The sequence below is a fragment of the Biomphalaria glabrata genome, chromosome 14, assembly GCF_947242115.1.
Source record: "Biomphalaria glabrata chromosome 14, xgBioGlab47.1, whole genome shotgun sequence".
NCBI classification, from domain to species: Eukaryota; Metazoa; Mollusca; class Gastropoda; family Planorbidae; genus Biomphalaria; species Biomphalaria glabrata.
The window spans coordinates 6,577,905-6,587,233 of record NC_074724.1 but is presented as its reverse complement, the minus strand read 5'-3'; positions in this window follow the sequence as shown (position 1 = coordinate 6,587,233).

The window sequence follows — 9,329 nt, the reverse complement described above, 5'->3', positions numbered from 1 at the left end:
CGCGTTTCACTCAGGGCAGCAATTTTTACATTGTATCTGGCTACTTCTCCAACCACGAGAGTCGTACTTTCATGACGGTTTGATTCAGCAGGGTCAAAGAGAGTCCCGACATTCCATGCGCCGAGCTTGAGTTCGTGTGTTTGGATTAGTGTCTTCTTGAGTTGTCTGTTTGATTTGTTTCTCTCCGAAAGTCGCGGGAGACTGACCAGGGTCATGGAGGACAGGCAATTTTTAGGGTATCTTTTCTAGCCCCTTCCTCGTGCTTAAGAGGTAAGCATTGCATTCATTAAAAGGGCTGCTTAGACGCTCAGACGGCTGTGTTGAAGTGCTGTCTGAGTCTCTGGCAAGCGACCATATGGTCTGGGCCGCCTACGTGTGCCTATGTTTGTATCTATGGCTGTCAATGTATCCACACCTGCCCATTTGCCACTTGCTTATCGCCGCAGGGCCTTTTTGAATAATGCACATGGGAGATGAGAAAGTGGCTTGCGCGATAAAAATGTATTAATGTGGGGGAGATTTGCGCTGTATCATCCTCACTCTATCGTTCTTTGACAGCTAAATCCATTGGCAAAGCAGAGTCCAGACAACTGGAGCAGGTTTGGGGTGCAGTTGATGACCAGTGTGCTCTACATGCCCCATGTGCTAAAAAAGTTCAACGGCATTTTCTAGGTGACGAGTGATGACCCTGGTAGCCCCATTCGACTTGAGCGCCATGCAGCCGAACTGTTCCAACAGATTAAAGGATAGGGGAATGTAAAGTTGAAGTTAAATGTAAAGCTGGCCTAACTGATGTTATTAAAGGATTATCTAAGTGATCTAATTGTTTTGTTAACAGCAAACCTCTCATTTAAAGTCTCAATAAATGAAACTATTCCTTAAAAAAGAAAATGTTCCCTTTAGTGACAAGTTTTACATTTACTGTGCCGTACTGTAGTTCATGTGTATATGAAACACTACTTATTAATTGTTGTTTTACATTATATTTTGTTTCAATACATACTAAATTTTTAAAAATAACAATAATAACCGGTATGGCGAAACATAAATCGGCATTCTCTAGACTACATGATAGTTTCAAGGAAATCAGAAATTGGTTTGTCTAATCCCTACTGTGCCTAAACAATATATATATATACATATATAGATGATACATAGCTATTTGAACTCAGTTGCAACCTACGTAATTTTCTCACATATGTTGCATACAAAGCCGTTGCCCAAATAGGTTTATTTAAGTGTTCTATACATCCTTAGTGCCAGGCCTTTACAAGAGCTCTACTCTGGGAATCAAAAGTGCGTCCCGCAGTCCTTGTCTAAGCCCTACGTTTTCTTTAAAGGCCATCTGCTCTCAGCTATATATATATTGTCTAACGGATGCATGTGTAATTCAGATGTAGTTGAAGTATTTCTAACAATATTAAATCATACTAGGTGCGTGCGTACGTTGTTAAGTGTATTACAACTGCGAGTTTCTTTATTATGACATCCGCCACAAGAATGAACAGGTACCAAACAGGAACAAAGACTCAAATGACTAAGTTCACTCAAGATGAAAATTCAACAACGTTTAATACAGAAAGGGCCACAGTCTAGTCCGTCCCTATTAACGAGGTTTACCCCTCAAGAGTCCAGCAGTAACTGATTTCTTTAAGTCTATTCTAATCTCTAACCCAAAGTCTATGTCGTCACTATAAAATGTATGGTCGCTGTCTGTCTAATTAAGTGCACAACCCAACTCACTAAACTAGCTATGTAACAATATACAGTTCTTTTTTCTAAACAAATTAGTGCCGGTACTTAGCGATAGATTGCCTAACTTTTAACTGGTAAAACATATTAATAAACGTTAAAATACAAGAATAATTATAACATTTAATATTTATATAATAATATTTTTTCCGCACATTCAAAAAGACAAAAAGATAGATTCATAGATACATAGATCGGACTTTTTTGCAGAGCTATTTTATATGGTGACCCATGACTAATAATCTAATTACTAATAATCTGGTACTTTTATACACATCATATATAAGTCCGCGTTATTTTGTCTTGAGCTATTGTCTCGGGAAATTTCGCGCTATTTTGTCGGCGCTATTTTGTCCGCGCTATTTTGTTTGCGCTATTTTGTCGGCGCTGATTTGTCCGCGCTATTTTGACGGGGTACCGTTTTATATACAGCGGATTTGACGTGTGACTTTTTGCTTATACTTTCCTTAAAAAGGGTGATACATATTGGAAGTGTTTATTTATGTCTGTGTTTAAATGTGCTGTTTTAGTAAAAAAAACAACAACAATAGTTATTTTTTTATGTATTAAATTTAGGATTTAATTTGTTGTGTAATTACATGGATACACTACACACTCTAAAATGTCAGTGTTACTGTGATTTCGGACCATATGGATCAAACACAGGGCCATCTAGATAACATGCTCCGAGCTCATACCATACGACCAGATAGCCTTACAAAAATTGCTTGTCACCACTGTGCAGCACTTGTCATTTCGATTATAGTCATGTGATCATCCAGAAGGACCGAGCGATGTTCCGACAGAGTTAAAGTAAAAAACAAATCACAAAAGAGAGTCCAGTGGGAACTTGTCGTAACAGAAAAAAACAAGGTTACAAAAGACAGTTTGTGTGGAAACACAAACTCAAAATCGGCCCCCGAAGTGGTCCACCCAGGCAGGCTTCAATATTTTCAGAAAGAACATCTTAATGAAATTATATCAAAGACAAATGAGAGATAAGAATGGAGAAAGAAGGTTAACAGATCTTGTGTAGTGCCCCAACGGTCCAGCAGATCAAAGGATAGGTGAAAGTGAATGTAAAGTTAGATGTGAACCTGGCCTAACTATTTCCTATTTCAGACCTTGTGGTCTATAGGGGCAGATGATGTAAAGTTAATCTGTTGTTGTGGCCTACGGTTAACGAGGGTGTTATGTAGCCAGCACAACGACCAACCGACTTTACTTTTCCACAACTAATGTCAGGTACCCATTAGAGCTGAGTGGACTCAGAGGCGCCCAAAGATTCCAAAGTTGAAAATCCCAGTCTTCACAAAGATTCGAACCCGGGACCCCCGGTTCGGAAGCCAATCGCTTTACCGCTCAGCTACCGCGCTTTCCCTGGCCTCACTGATGTCTTACAATTGATCTAATTGTTTTGAAAAGGCCCAATCTCATATTCGAATCCCCCAAAAAAATTGAAAATTATAGTTTAAATTGAAATAGAGTTTAGAAAAATGATGTTTACAAGATTACTATTCGTTTTAATATAGGTCTAACTTATAATGCATACTAATTAGCTTTTTCTCTTTGAAAAACTGCTTGCATAACTGATTTTAAAAATTAGATTTTTCGTATTCAGAAAAACAGATTAGCCGTTGCAACAGAACTTTGAATGGTCTAAAATATTGTGATTTTGAATATCTTTTCTAGTTTACGAGATCTAAACGGGACGGACGGACAGACGGACAGACATTTTGCACAAAACTAATAGCGCCTTTTCCCCTTTCGGGGGCCGCTAAAAATTAAATAAATAAAGTATAGCGTTTATAAATCGCTAATTTCATTCTTATAACTTGCTTAGAACGATTTGATCAAATATCATTTGTGGTCCAGTGGCGGAGGTAGTATCTGTGAGAGGTTTTCCCATGATGTCTTTAGTCGCTCAATAAACACAACTCTACTCGAGCCGGATGTCGAACCTCGAGCCCTCTTTATAGGCAGCCAAGCCAAGCCAATCTCAAGCGTACTTACCTCTTGACCACGCATCCCAAGAATCGAGTATAAGTCCAGTATAAGGTGGAGAGGCCAGTAGAGTGTAAATCAGCAGAACAATGTTGATACGTCGGTGCGGTTATCAATGGTGAAGTATTGTACAGTCAGTTTTGCATGTTGCCAATAGTACAGTATTGGCTGTGGTTTATTGGACATTAAATTGTTACGTTATTTTGGAGCCCTGAGATGTCAAGGTCGTGTGGTGCAGTGATACAAATAACCTATAGTTGAGAGCATTTGAAAGCGTATATGGGGGGGGGGGGTGACGTCATTGCTAAATGTTTTGGAAACACTGGTTTTAATAGGCTAAAATAATTCATTATTGGTTTCAAACAATGATTTTTTTATTTTTTTTTAGTTTCACTTTTTAAAAATGTAAACCACATTTAATTAACATTGTCTCACTTACCAGAACAATATTGAAGTGATGACAAAAAAATCCATATATACAAACATTTTTGTAAGAACAAATACTCCATTGTTCAAATGGTTTAAATAATGACAATCACTCTTTTCTGTAGAACTGATAAAAAAAATGGCAATGTCTTCGATTCCAAAGAACAAGGATGATTGCAGTGTTAAGCCTTAGTCCTTTAAACACACACTTCGAATGAGTCAACTAGTCTATTAGAGTAATTTTAGCTTATAAAATATCGGAATGTTCACTAACTTCAGCATTCTCGATTCTACAAAATGACATTTTAGTTGTAACTAAAGCAAGCTTATGCCCTACCAAATACGAATATAGAGGATAGATAGGAACTATTATAAAAAAGATCTCTGATGAATGTGTCTTCTACTGGTCTATAAACAAATTCAACAAAAAAAATAACAGAACAGGTAGGAAAAAAAATATATGTACTCTTAAGCAATCTTTTATAATAAATTATAATGGGCTCTCAGTCCTCAATGTACGTTATTAAATTTGCCTTAAAACGATAAGAGTCTTTATAAATACCATATCTAGAAAACGCTTCTGAAAAAAAAAAAGCACTTAAAGTCAAGTCGTCGACAGTACCTAGAACTTGATTTTGTCAAGTATAATAGCTTTACTTTAATAGCTATTGAAAGATTCACTAAAGACACAATAACAACATGAGTATCTGAAGAAACAAAATAACTTTAAATCCTTCAGCAGTAGGAAGATGGCCGGAAATTCAGATCTAAACTATGCTTAACCAATCACTCGAAAAGTCAAGTATATGAATCACATATCATTTAGAGATTGCCTGGATATCATAATTGATCCTTATAGCCAACCAATGACTGACAACATTCTCTAATTGTGTACTTTATTAGCTACCCCCGAAAGGGAAACTACGCTATTAGTTTTGTTTGGAATGTCTGTCCGTCCAACCGTCCGTCCATCCCGTTTAGATCTCGTAAACTAGAAAAGATATTGAAAATCCGATATCATAATATTTTAGACCATTCACAGTTCTTATGCAACAGCTACTTTTTTTTTCTGAAAGCGAAAAATCTAATTTTTTAAAATCACATATGCAAGCAGTTTTGTTTTCATAAAAACAAACAACTTTTACAAATATTCACTATTAATAACAACAATTACCGGAGGTGCTTAGGAAAAAAAATGACTATTTATCATATTTTTAAAACATTTATGTAAACGGTTTTAGATTTTTTTTTCTATTGCAAAATGAAATAAGTCACTACTACATTTAACACAAAAAAATGTGTACTGTTTTTAAAGAGAAAAAATCTATTTAGTATGCATATAAGTTTGACATAATTTAAAACAACAATTAAAGAAGTTGTTTTTCATATTATCGCTATACAACTGCTATGGACTACCTGTAAACAACACAAGATCAGTCTACCTTCTTTCTCCATTCTTCTTTGTCATTTGTCTTTTGTCTTTGATAGAATTTCATTCTGATGTTCTTTCTGAAAATATTGAAACTCGCCTTTTTACTTGCCAGGGCGGACTACTTCGGGGGCCCATTTTTAGTTTGTGTTTCCATATAAATTGTCTTTGTAACCTTGTTTCTTTGTTAAATTCAAAAATGCATAATGCACAAGAAAGCATTCAAATTCTTATATCAGATTGGCAATTTAAAGTATAAGTTTTGAATAAAATGAGGGTATATGTTAATTAGATAATAATGTTTAATGTTCGCATAGGTACAAGCAAATTATTTTACATTTATTTGACTTCTACACAGGGCCCGATTTCAGGGAAGGGCATACGGGACTACAGACCGAAAGGCCATTAGCGCACAACAGATGATCTGTTGACCATCTTTCTCCATTTATCTCTGTCATTCTCTTTCAATGATCCATTATTTACAGTATGGCTGCCTGGTCGTGTAGTATGCTCGCTAACAATAATAATGATATGGAACTGTAAATATTTTTAACAATTTTTTTTGTTTAGAGCCATTTCTTGCTCTTAGCATGCTCATTGTAGTATGCTTTAATCATTTTTATGGGAAGCATTGTCGAGAGGCTAAGTACGCTTGAACCTGGCTTGGCTACCTATAAAGGGGGGGGGGGTTTCGAGGTTTAACACCCGACTCGGGCAGAGTTGTGTTTACTGAGGCCTAAAGGCAGCACTGAAAACCTTCTCCCAGATACCCCCTCCCCCTTTGGTCAACAAATGAGATTTGACCACGGCGCTCTGAGCATGCTAACAAGCTAAAATTATAATTAACACTTTCGAAAGAGGGGAAATCGGGACAAGTTTTTCATTTTTCTTTTTTTTTAGAATCCAATTTTTAAAAAAATCTTTGCTCTGAATTTGAACTTATCCATTACATTTCCTTTATGTCATTTTGCTAGCCACAGACTTAGTCAAGGGCTTATAGTTATCTCTTGTTAGTTTCAAATTTAAGGCGACGACCTAATTTTGTACATATAGCTTATCCCCACGTAATCATTACTGTCTTTTAAATATGTATTTACAAAAGTTAATTAACTATGACATTGTAAAAAAAAAATAATTGGTCAATCATTCCATTAATTCGTGATTTTTTAGGGACAACGATAACAAACTCAAATTGATCCAAGAATAAAAAGTTGAAGAAATAACGTGTACAAAATTTGTGACAGACACACAGCCATAGTGATTTGATGTAAAGTATGGCTGCTTGGTCATGCGGAATAAGGGGTTTACTATAGTTCGGTCGTCATGATAGACCCAGGTTCATAACCTGCCCACTGTCATTCCCCGTTGTCCTGCGAGAGGTTTGGACTAGGAAGTAGATTATCTTTATCTCTGATGGAACATCCGAAACATGAAAAATTTTACAAATAACTTTGTAAAAAAGAAAATGGCGATGTGCCTACGGATAAGTCGATCGTAAGGGCTTCTTTATACTTTGTGTCCGTGGAAATCGATAAAGAAAAAGAAGCTGCTCTAATATTGTACAGGATATCCTGATCTTATTATTAACATAAAACGTATTGAATTTATAAGAAAGAGATATTCGAGGCGGTCTATGATAAGAATAATCTAAAATAAAGTTGATTTCTAATTTCAATATTCTAATATATAATTTTCTGTTGCTTTTGGGAAAATACGAACAAAAAACAAAAATAAAGGCTTTATTAAAAACACGCTGTTTTTCGTGAGTTGCGGCGTACTGGGTGCGAATCTATAAAAAAACGTTTCTTAGCTAGTACCTAAGAGGTAAAAAGAACGTGTAGGACATTTCATGCGAATTCATACTACAATTAATAACATTTCTTGTTACAATAGCTCGTACATACATCAATGAATCAGTGGTATTTTACACTCATATTATTGATTTTATTTTTAATTTATTATAAGTATATCTTAGAAGTTTTATAATGAAATAATCTTAATGGAAGTTAAATAACTAATAAAAATATTTATTGAACGTATTGTATTAATTTTAGTTTGCAATATAATATGGGCACAAATCGATAGTATTACATATTCACCTTGCTGTCATTTATAAAAAGGGCATATTTTTTTTAAAAAATCCTTACCTTTAGAGCAGTGGTCTTCAACCTTTTTTGGCAAACCGCCAGTTTTCATATTTTTTTTTATTTTTTTAAATCCGCCAGCGCCCCCCTCCACTAAGAAAAACACTTATAAAGAAGCGTGAGAAATTTAAACAAATTGTCATTTATCTATTAATTTTAATGCTGTCAATGAACACTTATCACGCATGGCAGACTACCGCATTCCAAAGGCGATCTATTTTAGAGAGCTTAGAGGAGGACGGCGTTACACAGGTGCACCCCCGTAAGCTCTATAAAGATAAACTTAGGCGCTATTTCGCCCTCACTGGCAAAGAGAAAAAGTATCTGACAGCAAATGGACTCAGAGAGAAAGTTGGAGAGCTCTCAAAAAAGCTGCGGGACAACCAATATTGAAGACAAGCACAAAAGACGGAGAAATAAAACTTAGACCGCCAGCGGACAACTGCTTTGCACAAAAATCAAGAAAATATGCAGGTCGCAACTGGTTCATGTGAAACACTGCACTAATCCTCAAGCTTCGGAATCGAAGACATTGCCATTATTATTATTATACAAAATATGTCAATTAATTTGCAGTGATTACACACACAAATTAATCTCATTGTTATGACTTTCTTTCAAATCCTAAGAATAGTTCAACGATGGAAAAGCTAAAAACAAAATCCAATTTCGGCCACAGTTTTGGAATTTAACGGAAACAATAACTGCAGCCATATCTCTGATTGACGACGTCTTATTAAAACAATAAATACACGTAGGCCTCTTTTTAGTAATTATAAAGGATTTTTTCCAATGGCCCCAGTGGGACCCTACAAGTCATAGCTCCTTTGAGACTGACATTTGCGCGAGGATGCTATGCCACTTATTTTATATAATACAGACGTTACCTCAAAAAAACAGGATAACGTCCTACGCGTCATGCATCTAGACATGCATGACTAAATTAGCCTACGAACACGCCTAGGACGTAATCATCTTTTTTTTTTTTTGAAGTAACGTCTGTATTCTGTAAAATAAGATAAGATCAAACAGAAAGAGATAATTGTGAATAGCAGATACCGTATTTATTTACTTTATTTATTTATCCTCATCACCTTTAGTTTGTGCTCCACGTGGGACATAGGGTCTCAGTAAAAACCACGCCACTCTCCACGGTCTCTTGCTGGCTTTTTATTTAGGCTTCCCAGCTCTTTCCTGTCCTCTCGGCTTCATGTAGTATACTGCGTCGCCACGTTCTTTTTGGTCTTGTTCTGTGTCTTATGCCCTGGGGGTTCCACTGTAAGGCCTGTCTAGCTCTGTTGCTGGTATCTTTTCTAAGGGTGTGACCAACCCATCTCCACTTCCTTTCTGTAGTGTACCACATTTTCTGTGTCCTCATCTCACACAGTTTGGTGTCTTCTATTTTTTATTTATTTATTTATGGTCAGGCCATAATAAAGTTAAAACTATTGAAACCAGATTTTATATTACTTTTAAAAAGAAGTACATCTGTATTATTCTCGTATCATCAATAAAGGCATATTTTATCATATAGGACGTTACACGTATCAATATGAAATAGATGTTGTATGTCT